Source organism: Octodon degus, unplaced genomic scaffold (genome assembly GCF_000260255.1).
Source record: "Octodon degus isolate 3935 unplaced genomic scaffold, OctDeg1.0 scaffold00008, whole genome shotgun sequence".
Classification (NCBI taxonomy): Eukaryota; Metazoa; Chordata; class Mammalia; order Rodentia; family Octodontidae; genus Octodon; species Octodon degus.
Genome location: NW_004524584.1, coordinates 11,810,128 through 11,823,319, shown reverse-complemented (window position 1 = coordinate 11,823,319; position 13,192 = coordinate 11,810,128).

Here is a 13,192-nt window from a genome sequence, read left to right as displayed (position 1 = left end):
GAGACTTGCTGGCTGCAGAGATATTACCTGGCCTCACAGCCTTTTCTGCAGCAGGTTAATAAATGCTCACAAGGATCATGTGGGAAATGGGTTAGGGGACCCTTGGGGTCAGAATCACAGCTGAGGGCTGTGCCCATTCTGGTGGGGTTCTCTGGACCTGCAGACATTCTCTTTCTGACCCCAGAGCATCTCTGTCTCATTGTCTTGGTGGGAACTTGGAGGGATGGCTTATGGTTCTTTGACAGGGCTGGTGAGGACTGGAACCACCTGAGCTGTAGTGTGCAGGTTGCCGGTCTGCCAGGGTGGCACTGCAAAAACTACATACCTGTCTCCTTGTTGCTCCCAGCAACCTGCGAGCTGGTAGGAGCAGTACTGGGCCTTGTTTGGAGCCTTGTGTCTGGGGCAGCCACAGTCTCGGGGTCTGCCTCACACCAGGTCCTTGCATCATAGTAAGTGGGTGAATGAGTGAGCAACTGAACAGGCAACTTTCTTTTTTGCAGGGGTGTGTGTGGGGTTCCAGGAATCAAACTCAGGACCTCACGCTTGAGTTCCCATGGGTCTGTGTTTCTCTAACCTACATAGGAAGATGCAGGGGAGACACAACCAGAAACCCCCAGTTGCAGAACCCCGCATGTCTGAGAGCAAGGTGCCCTTGCTTAGGCCTCAGAAATGGGCTGCGTGGGAACACTGAGAAACAAAAAAGCACAGCAGCCTGCTTGGGCCTTCACACAGGGGCCAGCAGTTTCTGCGTAGTGAGTGGGCTGGGGGGGGGACCTCCCTGTTCTCGTAGCCCCAACAGAATGTATGTAGCCATCTATCACTGTGTACTATAGACCTACAGGAAGGGCAGGGGCTGAGGCCAGAGAGAACCTGTGTCTGAGTATCTGTGTTCCCCAACCAGACTGATGGGAGGATGAAAGGGGGTCATGTGCGCACCCCAGCATAAAAAACAAAAGTGCAAGTTGCTCTAGAGCTGAGAGCTAAGGGACAAACAAGACCTAAGACTTGACAATGACAAACTCCTTTGAATTAGAGTAGGCCTTACATTCCTGATGACAGAGTTGAAGGAACGCCATCTGTTGTTCTCAAGGTCACAAGCGCTCAACCCATTTCACACTCCCCTGTGGTGGGAAAGTCAGCACACTGCTGCTGAGGACCTCATCTGTCTGCACGGTGCTTTCCTTGAGCCACCATCTATGCACCTCTTAAGTGCCAGGTTCATTCGGGTGTGGGGCACGACAAGGAACAAGACCCTCTGCCCTTGTGGGGCTCCCATTCCAGGGAGGTGGAACAGCTCAGTGGCAGGCCAGGTGCACGCCCAAGGCTGGCCTTGCCTTTTTTGTATTATTATTATTTATGTACTTGGTACAGGGTCTCACTGGGCAGCTCAGACTCATAGTGATCCTCCTGTTTTTAGCCTCCCCAGCACCGGGATTGCAGGCATACACCACCATGCCTATACTTGGTCTCCGGCTCAGCTTGCCCTATGGGTGGGACCAGCGCAACACGCGGGACCTGGAATCTAACCCTGGTCCCTGTGCTTGCCGAAGCAGGCGCTTAGTCCGCTGAGCTATCTCGCCGGCCCAAGTGGCCTCACGTTTTTGATTGTGAATCTCTGTTATTTTTTAAATCCATAGTGTACTTAAGTGCCTGATTCTGTTTCTTGCTCTTTTCTTGCAATGATGTGTTCTGGAGATAGAGCCATGGGGACACCGATCCACCTAATTTCTCTCCTTCTGCTCTGTGGAATTCCCTGGTGTGGCTATTTATGGAATCAGCTCCCTCTTGTGGGATGCTCACCAGAATGCAAACCCTGAAAGGGCCTGGCTCGGTCTGTATTGTGCATGGCGACACTGCCCGAGCCTGGCACCGTGTCTGGTACACAGTAGATGCTTCTGTGAACACATACATTTGAGCGGTCCTCAGTGCTTCTGTAGCAGACAGGTCAAGGACTACGCTTAGAAGTTTCCCATGCCTGTTATAGACATTAAACTTATCAGGAAGGGAATCTGTCCTTAACTTTGTATTGATCAATAATTAAAGATCTGTTGGAGGTTGCAAGGAAGTATAGGAATGCTTTGTGCATGTCCCCCTTGGCCTATCCTAAAGCTAGCATCTGGCATAAATAGAGAGAATATCAACACCAAGGAATGGGTACTGGTAGCATGCACAGAGCCTATTCAGACTGCCAGTTATATAGACCTCTGCATCGTGTCTGTGTGGGGCACATGCAGTCTTATCATGTATCGCTTTGGGATAGCCACCATTCCCACAAGGCTTCCCCATGCTACCCCTTTAGAGCCAAAATGTGTCGTTCCTTTACCTCTACTCCCTGAAACCACCAATCTGTCTTCATCTCTGTAATTACGTCATGCTCTATGGCTACATACAGTAGTAGGCAACTCTTCAGGATTTTTTTTCACTCCTTGATGTTCACATATCACTAATTGGTTCTTTTTCATCATCTAGTACTATTTTACGACAATTTTAGACAATTTTACAATAATCCGAGTTGTTTAACCCACTTTTGGGGTTGGTTCAAACACCTGCTGCTGAGTCATTTCCTAAAAATTCTTTCTCATTCTTACTAGCCCTTGACATCAAACTTTGTGAGCACTGCCAGCCTGAGGAGTGAAAGTGACCTCTCTTGTGCTTTAAGGATGTATGCTTTCCTGACTTCACAGGGATGATGACTCTTCTGGAAAACTCCATGTACAGTCAGGGAAACCTCAGCATCTAAGACTTAAAGAGGAGACCGCCCACCCTGTCAGCCCTCAGGGCCGATGTTGATGCGGACTTTGCACAGACTGAATCCACTGGTGGTCGTCGTCCCAGACTTGCCTGTGTTCATGCCCTTGCATGAACAGGGTGACTTGGTACCCAATGCCATCCAGAAGGGAGGCCTGTTTTACATCCTTGAGTTGGGGGGGGGCTCTGTACTTGCTTTGGCCAACTGAGTGCATCCTGTGCCAATTTGGAGCCCACATCTCAGGAGTTCGCCATGCTTCTGGTTCTCTCTATCTCTTGTGCAATTCCACTGGTGCACAGGAACAAGTTTAGGCTGGCTACCGCAGGATGAGACCCTCCATGGAGCTGTCATGAGCTCTCCCCACTGAGAACATCTAGGCCTGCTGTGGCCACCCAATGCTGACCATGGGAGAGCCCACCAGCACCCACAGTGCTGCCAAAGTCATCATAGAAAACTGAGGGAACCTGGCAGGACCCAAAGAACCACCTTACATGACCCACCTGACAGCCATGATGCCTGCTGTGGCCCTAAGTCACCGGGTAGTGGGCAGCGTCTTAGGCTCTGTTTAGATGCTGGAACCTAACACCAATACCCACTGCTTAAAGGAGGACTTACTTTGGCTCACATCTTCAGTGCATAGTGTGTTAGCTCTAAGGCAGAATGCAGGGCAGAGGGGCATAGCAGAGAAAAGCTGCTCCCATCACAGCGGTCAGGAAGCAGGGAGCAAAGAAGGGAGATGGGGGGAGAAGCCCTTCCAGGTCACATCCCGCGATGCACATTTACCCATCAGACCCCACCTCCTAACAGTGAGTCAGCTATAAAGTCTACATAATCCGGCCGCCTTCCCAATGCCCTGCCTATGCACACAGGAGGCTCTTGAGGGATATCTAGATATAAACCACGGCAGCCAGTTGGCTGTGTACCACCAGCTCAGCCATGCTGCCGGCCTAGAGGACATCTCCAGCTACGTAGAGGTGCCTGGTACTTTGAGCTCCCTACAAGAAGGGATCTGAAGGAGTCTCCAGCACACTGAGCTTCAGATATCTTGGTTCCAACATGCAAGTGTCCCAGACGAGTTCCCTGGCTCCATCCCCGGCCTCCAGCCACCCACTCTGAGTAAGAAACTTGAACAACTTCTGTCAAAGACAGTTCACATCTTAACACGACAGTGGGTGAGAAAACTAAAGTGGTGAAGCTGCCTCCTCCCCAGCCTTGCCCTATAAGACACGGAATTTGCAGATAAAAATACTCTCCCCTCCTCTCCAACATGGAAGCTATCCAGGGTCAGCCTCCCACACACTTCCACTCAATTTCTGACTCTGGTTATAAAACCTTGGGCCCCAAAATAGATTCCAACGGGATTTCATAGGCATGTTCTCTAGCAAAATTGCAGTGTTCCTGCAAACTTTGAGAAATGCAACTTCAGTCTTGGAGTGCAGTCTTCAAAGCTCCTCCCCCAGGTATCAAACCCCAGGATGAGCTATCATTGATTCCTCTCTCTCATTCTCCTGCAAGAGGGTAGATGTCAGACACAGCTGTTCTAAGCTCGTTTCTGCCCCATGTGGTTTCCTGTTCTCGTTGGTACCCACCTACAGATTCCCACCAGCCTGGGGGTTTGTACCTGCCCGCTCTTTCTGGCTGCTCAGTTGTTCTGGCTCCTGCTTGTTCTTCCATCTATTTTTTGCCTGCGCTCTTTCTTTGCTTTCCTAGAACAAAGGCAGCCCCAGACACCTCCTCACTCAGCTCTGATTGCTTCAGTCACTGCAGCCTCCCCTTTCAACCTCACACAGTGCAGGGGATGCGGCTGTAACACATCCAGCCCAACCCCTTATTTTGCAGGAGAAGACTGGAATCCCAGATCAAGAAGGGTGAAGGCAAGGTCAAATTGGAGGTGATGAATAAGGCGCAGAGGGAGGCTAGGACCCTCCACCAAGGCTCGCTTCTAGATTTGGTTTCCTAGTAAGTCTGCAACCACAATAAAAACAAGGCTGACATTAGTATCTCAGCTGAGTGTTGTGGCACATGCTTGTAACACAACATTCTGGGAGCCTGGGCAGGAAGAGCTCAAGTTTGGGTCCAGCTGGGGCAACTTCGCCAACATAGACTCTTCTCAAAATAAGAAATAGAAAGGTAGGGGATTAAGGTCCATGGGAGGGCCCTGGGTTCCATCCAGTATCATGAAAAGAAGACAGTGAAGGAGATGGAAAAGGAGGGGGAAAAAAATGGAGGAGGAGAAGGAAAAGATGCAGAAAGAGAAGTGTATTAGTTAAACACGCACTGGGCATACATTTAAATATTTTCATCATGTAATAGAGAAACTCAGGTACGGCCTGGGGAAATCCCTTGCCCAAGATCACAAAGTTGTTAATGGGGTCAGCAAGGATTGAAGGTTCAAAGTCAAAAGTCCACTGCTTCTCCAACCCACCCTAAATGCTGTTTTAAATGCCTGTCCTGTAGGTTTTTCTCTCTCTGCATTTTCACTGACAACCTTTTCTAGACCCTCCTGGCAGTTTCCAGGATCCCTTTTGCCCACTCACTCCACTACCCACTCATCTTAGGTGGGCCTCGCTTCCCTCTGCAAGAGGAAGTAAGGTTTTTAGAACAATCTGCATTCCAAAGCAGGGCCCACCCTCGCTGGCTGTGAGATGCTGGGCCGGCCACTTCTCACTCTGAGCCTCAGCTTCCCCATCCGGGCCTGGGCTGGCAGGGTCTCCTTCATGGAGGCGCAGCAAAGACGAGATAAAATAAGAAATGTCTGGAAGGACATTTGACAAAATGTTAATGGGTGCTAGCTCTGTTTTGTGGCATTTCATCTGAATTTTACTTTCTTTTTTATACTTTGTGATGCCATTTGAGTTTTATATAATCATTATGTAACGTCTCTATAACTGGAGGGAGAAAAAGCTACTTTTATTTTGAAAAGAGAAAACGACGTATAGCACTGCAGCCAAGATCCACCTTCTTTGGGCAATCTGCCCCATCACCCGTGGGGCAGGACAGAGTGTTTGCTGTGCTGCCACTCACCTGGAGCCCCACCCCCATGACACCTGCCTCTGCCCAGAGTCACTCTGGTGACTCAGCATTGTGCCAGGCCAAGCTCTAAGGCTGGGAGGGCTCTGCTCTTGAAGAGAAACCTTGCTCGGCCCACCTCTGTTTTCTGTGCTTTGCAGAACAGTCCCAGCGCTCCCCTCTTCCTCCGTGCCTGTTCCCCTCTGCCCCAGACACTCATCGAGGGGTGGTACTTGCTGGGGATGAGCACAGGTGCTCTGTGAGGATACTACAGCTAAGCAGGCAGAGCGTGGAGGCATGAGGCCAGGGTAAGAATGGAAAAGTCCACACTTGCCTGCAGAGGACCTTGGTCAGCTCCTCACAGGGTGAAACACTGAAATTCTTGGCATCACACTTGGAGGAATTAAAAGATGCAAAAATACTTCCAAACAAGGTGCGATTATTATAGCCCAAGCTCTCCTCATCAGTTAGGCTGGGCCATGTTAGGCTGCAGTAACAAATAAGCCCAGCATGTTGTCAGTGGTTTAAAGCAAAGGCTTACTTGTCAATGATACCACATGGCACTGTCAGTCAGCTGGGGGGTGCGGCCTCTGATTTTCACTGAGAGCGTGAGACCAAGGGAGGCTTTGCTGCTATCAGGCTCTGATTGCCAATGGAAGAAAAGGGAGGTAGTAGCAAGCATTCTGCTGCTTATTAAGGATCCTGGGGCAGAAAAGGCTCATCGCCTCACCTCAAAGCTTACTGGCAAAAGCAAGACAAGTGGCAATTTGTAGTAATTTGTTACAGCAGCCTTGCAAACTCATTTAGTCCTGTAGTGAATATCTACTATGTTCCAGAGCAGACGCTAACATGTTCACCGCCTGGGGGAACCTGCCTTAGTCATTACATTGGTCTAGAGAACATGAACAATGACAAAGTAGGGTTTGAGCAGGACATGGGGATTCTGGTCCCTTAAAATTATATATGAGTTTGAAAAAGCAACTTTTCTTTTCTGGGCCAATCTTTTCACCTTTTCTGTGAAATAAAGGAGTCGGCCCAGGGGACTGGGCTGTTATTTCCAAGGGGACTCTTGGCTCTTAAGAGTCTATGACCTGCTGGGGTGAGGACAAGTGGCAAGGGGCAGGGAGAGCACGAGGCAGCTCCCACCCCAACCCATGTTTCTGCCTCCCCTTCTCCCTGTCTCTGTCCAGAACCCTGCTCAGATAAACAAACCCAGGAGCCAAGCACCTCAACACTTCCCTTGCAAAAATACCTTCCTTATTAATCTGCTTAAAGTCTAGAGAAGTTTGCCTGTGGACTCAGAATCCACAGGGTTCATGCCTTAAACTCCCAGCGGTGGGATGCAGAACACTTAGATGTCAAAACCTTGGAGCCATGGAGAGACAGAAGACTTTGGGGTCAGTAGGGGAGTGTTTAAAGGAAGAGGCAGCAATAAGAGCAGATGCCAAATGCCTGAAGGCTAGTCATGGGGGCTTGCCCCATGATGCCTGCCATCGTACCTGCTGTGTGCTGTGGACCAGGTGCCACACCTGTCTGGCCCCAGTTGAAATTCCCTGATTGTAACAATTCAGCAGGTGATAATAAAAAGTGCAGCCCATGGCTTGGTAAACAGCAAATCCTCACTCTGTCTGCTCCTGTGAGGGTGTGTGTCTGACGGAAGCCAGGGTCAGCAGAGGAAACTGCTCACTGAGATTGAAAGAGTGATTCTAGAGATGTAAGCAAAGACCCCAGTGGAGGCTCTGGACCGCAGCTGTGCTGCAGGAGAGCTGCTCTTCAGACGCAGCCATGTACCTGCCTGTGTCTCTGAGTCACCTCTGGACAGAATGGCAGAGGACACAGCACAGACAGGTACCCACAGAAGCTGTGTGTATTACTGTGCAGAGACATGGAAAGGAGTTGCTCTTGAGACACACACCTACGCCCCCTCCCAGCACCATTTTATTAAACTTAGTCTGGTACAAGCTTCAGTCATTTTTCTAAGTCTCACCTTTGATTCTCTTCTTCCTTCCTTCCTTCCTTCCTTCCTTCCTTCCTTCCTTCCTTCCTTCCTTCTTTCTTTTTGGCAGAACCAGGGATTGAACTCAGGCCCTTGCGCTTGCCAAGGAAGCACTTAGTCTAATGAGCCATCTCCCCGGCCCCTTGATTCTCTTTTCAGTGCTAGGAATTGCACCCAGGGCCTCAGACTCTAGGCAAGTGCTCTACTACTAATCTATTGTCTCAGTCCTTTTTATTTTTGAGGAAGGGTTTCCCTAAGTTTTCCAGGCTGGCTTTAAACTTGTAATCCCCTACTTGGGCTGATTAGCTAGGATCATAGGTCTGTAGCACCATCCCTAGCTCTATGTTTTGATTTTTAAATAAAGAAACAGGTCCCTCCATCTCCTCAGAATATTCCTTAGACATTATGTTACGGTTTTTCCAACTCTGGATGGGACTGAAGCTGAGGGGAGGGGCACTGGGACTCCCTGCTAGACTCACTCTCCTAAAGTCAAGGGGATTTTTCACTTGGTAATGAGGTGAGCTGAGCCTTGCCTATCACCTCCCACTCTAGGGGCTCTCTTCTCTGTGGGCCAAGCTTGCTTCCTGTTTCCTGGGGCACAGAGCCCTGTTAGTATGAAGAAAGCCATGGAGCCCCTCTCCTGGTACCACCTGAAACTCCGGCCTAACACGATGCTATGTTTGATGGGAGGAAAGAGCTCATAAACTCCAGCGAAAACATGTCCGGTCTTGGTCCCTCCCCATGGTCTCTTCCGCTGTGCAGAGACTCCTCAGTGAGACTCTGGCCTCTCCTTACCCCCCTTCTGGCTCCTGGAGGCCAGGGGCAGAGTCTTATGCTATTGATCACCTACAGAGTGAGGGTGTGTGGTCGGCTTAGTGCTCTTCCTCTTTCGGGTGGGAGCCTGCGGCAGGAAGCTCATCCTCTGCTCCACCCACCCGACTGGAGCCTTACTTGGGCCAGACTATTATGTGTCTTCCTCCTGGGGATCAGTTAGCAGGCATCATTTGACCCTCACCTGAACATGAAGCCACAACCTCCAAGTCTGCCTCTACCACATCAGGGAGGAGCATTCTGCAGTCGTCCCTTGGTGACTTCCGGATACTGTATCCACACTGCTTCCCCATTCCAACACACGCAGGTGCTCGAGTCCCTCATAGAACACTGCTCATGCATGCATTCATGTATAGTACTTCGAGTGATCTCTACGTGACATAATACCTAATGCAATATAAATGCTATGTGAACAGTTGTTATTCTGCATTATTTGGTGAATAACAATGAAGAAAAATCTGTATGTGTTCAATAGCAACATGTTTTCAGCCTGAGTATTTTCTATCTGTGGTTAGTTAAATCTGGAGATGTAAAACCTATGGATATTGTGGGCAAATGATTATTTTCCTTTGGCTTGCTGCTTCTCAAACTGTTTCAGAAGCGTAGAGGAGAGATGCTGTTTATGGGGACCACGCACACAGTCCGGACATCTGACATTTCCTACAGCTCTGAGATAGCAGACACCTTCCATGCAGCAGATCCGCACTGCCCTGTGGCTTCTGGCTGGGCCACTGGCTGTGTCCCTTTGGGTCTCAGTGTCCTCTGTCAAATGTGAGTGTGGTCACTGTTTCCTAGCTTCTGTAGTTTCTGTTACTGTGACTGGAGGGACTGCCCTACCAAGCAGGCCAGTTTCTGCAGGGGCCTTCTGTGTGCACAGGGTGTGTGGGGTGTGTGTTGTGGGCCTGGAATGCTGCACGTGTCTTCCTGTGTTGGGAACTATAGCAAACCTCACTGGATTGACATGAAGATTGAAAAAGAGAAATGCAGGGAACTGTTTCGTACAACCTCTGGGACATGTCAGAGATTTTTATTCATTAAAAAAAAAACCAACAATTTTTGTGGTGCTGGGGATGCAACCTAGGGCCTCATGCATGCTAAGCACATGCTTCACCACTGAGCCACACCCTAAGTCCAGCCCCAGCTTTTAAAAATGTTACTCTTTCCCTCTCTCATCTCTGTCGTTCCCATCCTTCTACCTCTTCCTACCCTCATCACCTCTCCCCAGGATCTGTTACATAACTTTTAGGATCTAGTACAAGATGAGTATATGGGACCCCTGTTGAAAAACAACTAAGAATTGTAGCCTGGGGACTGTGGAGCACCGAATCCAGGCTGACGCCCCTTCTTGGCACAGACCACACACTCCTGGCACTGGTCTGGATCCCTCCTCCTCCCTTGCTTGCAATCCTGTTATCTTCTGTTTCCTTAATCTTTTTAGCCGGGTTTTCCAATTCCAAGACTCCAACAGTTGTTTTTGTTTTGTTTTGTTTTTTTGTTTTGTTTTGTTTTGTTACCAGATTCAAACATTTAGATACCACAGATCTTTAATAATACCACTTATTGGGGAAAGGGAAAAGGAGGCCACCTGGATTAATGAAAAGTCTAAGAATTGGGTCATTACTGAAGATGCACACTTTTGTTGCTTTTAGATTTATAGGACAACAGGGATGATGCAAAGAGGAGGGAAGAGAGGAGGGAGAGCACCTTGCATAAAATGAAACACAGAAAAGGGGTTAATTAATAATGAGTATTTCTTATTCACAGATAATGCTGCTAAAACACCTTTCCTTTAACTAGGTTAGTGTTTCTCTTCTTAGAAATCAGTTTGTTTGGTGAAAAAGTTTTTTTTTTTTTGCTGCAGATGTTGGTAAAGTTCAACAGCAGTGGTTCTCTGTAACAATGACTTCCATGACCTTGTGGGTGGTCTATCATAGACTGGGTTACAGACAAGTCACGCTAAACGCAAGTCAAATTCTTTCTCTGCTCCCCACCTCCAGAAGAGCCAAAGCTCTGAATGTCCTGCTAGAACTCAGAACATGTTCCAAGCTTTCACACGCCACACCCTTCAGGCGATCTCTGCTGGCGTCTGCTGTTGCAGCTCTCGCTCATCCCAGTTGGATCTGGACCTCCTTTGTAGGTGCTGCCCCCCACTCCATACCTCCAAGCCTTTCACCTGGGCCTGGCATGTCCTCCCTCGCCCCAACCTCCCAGTCTGCCAAAGTTCTAACTCACATTTTATGGCTTATGCCTAGATGTTTTGAAGTCTAGTTTAAAAGTCCCCTCCTTTAACCAAGAAAGCTGCCACTGGTTTCTCCAGGCAGCATCTGTCTCCCTGTCTGCTTCCCCTGCACACAGCTTACAGCACCTGTGCTGCTAACTCATCTGTGGATATCTCTGACAGTGGCGTGAACACTGAGCTTGCCCATCTCCCATCTCCGGGGAGGGAGAGCAGCCTAGCAAGTATGCAGAAAAAGTGGTCCCAGTCCTACTACTAACCAGCTGCATGCACACAGTAATACTGCATGGCCTTCTGTGGATTAAATTAGATGTCAACACAAAAACACTTAGCACAGAGCTTGGCAAAATCTGTGTGTTTAAAAAATATTAGCAGTTTTCTTTGGACACTGGCATATAAACTCCAAAAGGTTGCAGGGTGACCACTTACTCCTATATCCTGATCATGTTACTAATGGTGACCTCCCTAGTTGTCAGAAGTTCTCCTTGAATGAGAAGTAATATGCCTATCCCAGACTGTGGGGGCCAGGTCCATCTACTTTACCAGTGTGTCCCTGGCACACCAAACAGTGCTTAGCATGAATTAGCTACTTAGTACAGTACAAGTTTGTCAACAGAATGAATGACATCTCTAGTGTCTAACAAGTGCCCGGCACCTGGTAGGAGCACCATTACTGCAAGCTGTGCTTGTTCTCTGGGCTATTTCAAATACCTTTTGACTTAGAGGAGACAAGACTCAAGGCTGGGTGAGTGAGTGAATGAGCCCCACTCCTCACCTTCCTGCCATCTCCTTGGCCAGCGGTACCCCTGCAGGAGGGAACGACATCTCTCAGAGGAGGTGAAGATGTTTTTATCCCACCAGACCTAAAGGTCCTGGAGTTTCTTCCTGGGCCTGCAGCTGGGCCTGCTCTTCATTTGCCAGTTTGGACTCAGGTACTGATTTTCCCATGAAGGCCACAGAAAACCACAGCCTAGAGTTCACACACCTAGAGGACCTGAAGGGCAAAGGCCCTGGTCTGTCCTGGACATCTCCTGTAGAAGTGCAGGTTCCAGCATCTGTGGTCCCACTAGCCCACATGGCTACAGGGGAAAAGTCACCTAAACCCAGATGCTAGAAGTAGAAAGAAGAGACATGGAATGATTAACTCTCTGTCCTGCCCTCCCAGCTCAGAAAGGAAGTTCACAAGCCAGCTTTCTCAAACCACGCAGTAAGCACAATAGTAAGGCTTTTGACAACACTAGCTCATCCTGACAGTGCCATGACAGTGTCATCCTGACAGTCTCATCCAATCAGCAGAGTGCCATGGGAGGTGGCTACTCCCATTTCACATGTGGGAAAACTGAGTCAGAGAAAATGATTGGCCAAGGAGTTTTTATCTCAGAGCTCAAACGCCTCAGGTCTATCTGCCTATCTTAACTTTTTTTTTTTTTTTTTTGAGACGGGGTCTGCTAAGCAGTTCGCATTGGCCTTGAACTCACTATACAGCCCAGGCTGGCCTTGAACTTGTGGTGATCCTCCTGGCTTAGCTTCTTGGGAGCTGGGATTTCAGACATGCATCCTAGGCCTGGCTCCCCCTAACTAGTTGTAGTAAGAAAGCCGGGTTCTCCCATCTTCCCCTGGCTGCATGACCTTGAGGATGGCTCATCCTCTCTGGGCCTCAGGTCTCTCTTCCAAAGCTACTGTTCGAGGAGGCTGTTTTGAGAAGTGTGACACCGTGATGGGCAAGGTGTACCTTTCTCTTGAGGTGAGAAAGCAGGAGGAGGTGGCCAAGCCCCAGGTGAGCCCAAGTGCCAAGAAATATTGGCGCACTGTGAGCGCCTGAGGTGCACCTGCCGGATCCCGTTTTCCCAAGGAGATTTTGCCGCGGGCTGAAAAATCACACTGCGGATCTAGAGCACAACCGGCTGCTCGGCTTCCGAGCTCTCTCGCGGCCAGGTGGGGGACCCACGCCGCTTGGCTCTGAGCGCAGGAGGAAAGGCGAGGGGTGCAGAGAGCACTTGAAAAGGACGCTCCACGCCCCGCTTCTAGAAGCTGAAGCCACCGTGGGGAGGGAGACCCTCCTCCACGCAGGGTCCCTGTCACAGCTCAGGCTCCACTGAGGCCTTGGAACCAGGGCGGGGAGAGAGGAGGGCTCCGGTACCGAGGGGAAGAAGGAGCCAGCTGGGACCAAGGACACTGGGGGGGGGTCCTAGCGCCCCTGACGCCCCCAGGCCTCAGGGTTGCCCGGAGCCGCAAAGTTCGCGCGCCGCCCACAGGGCGCCTCCCGCCCGCCCCGCAGCCGGGTCCCGGCGCCCACCCGACCGCCCCGCCCGCACGGTGCCCGCTCAAGGTCACCGCTGACCAGCGCCGGCCTCCGCGCGCACAGCGACTG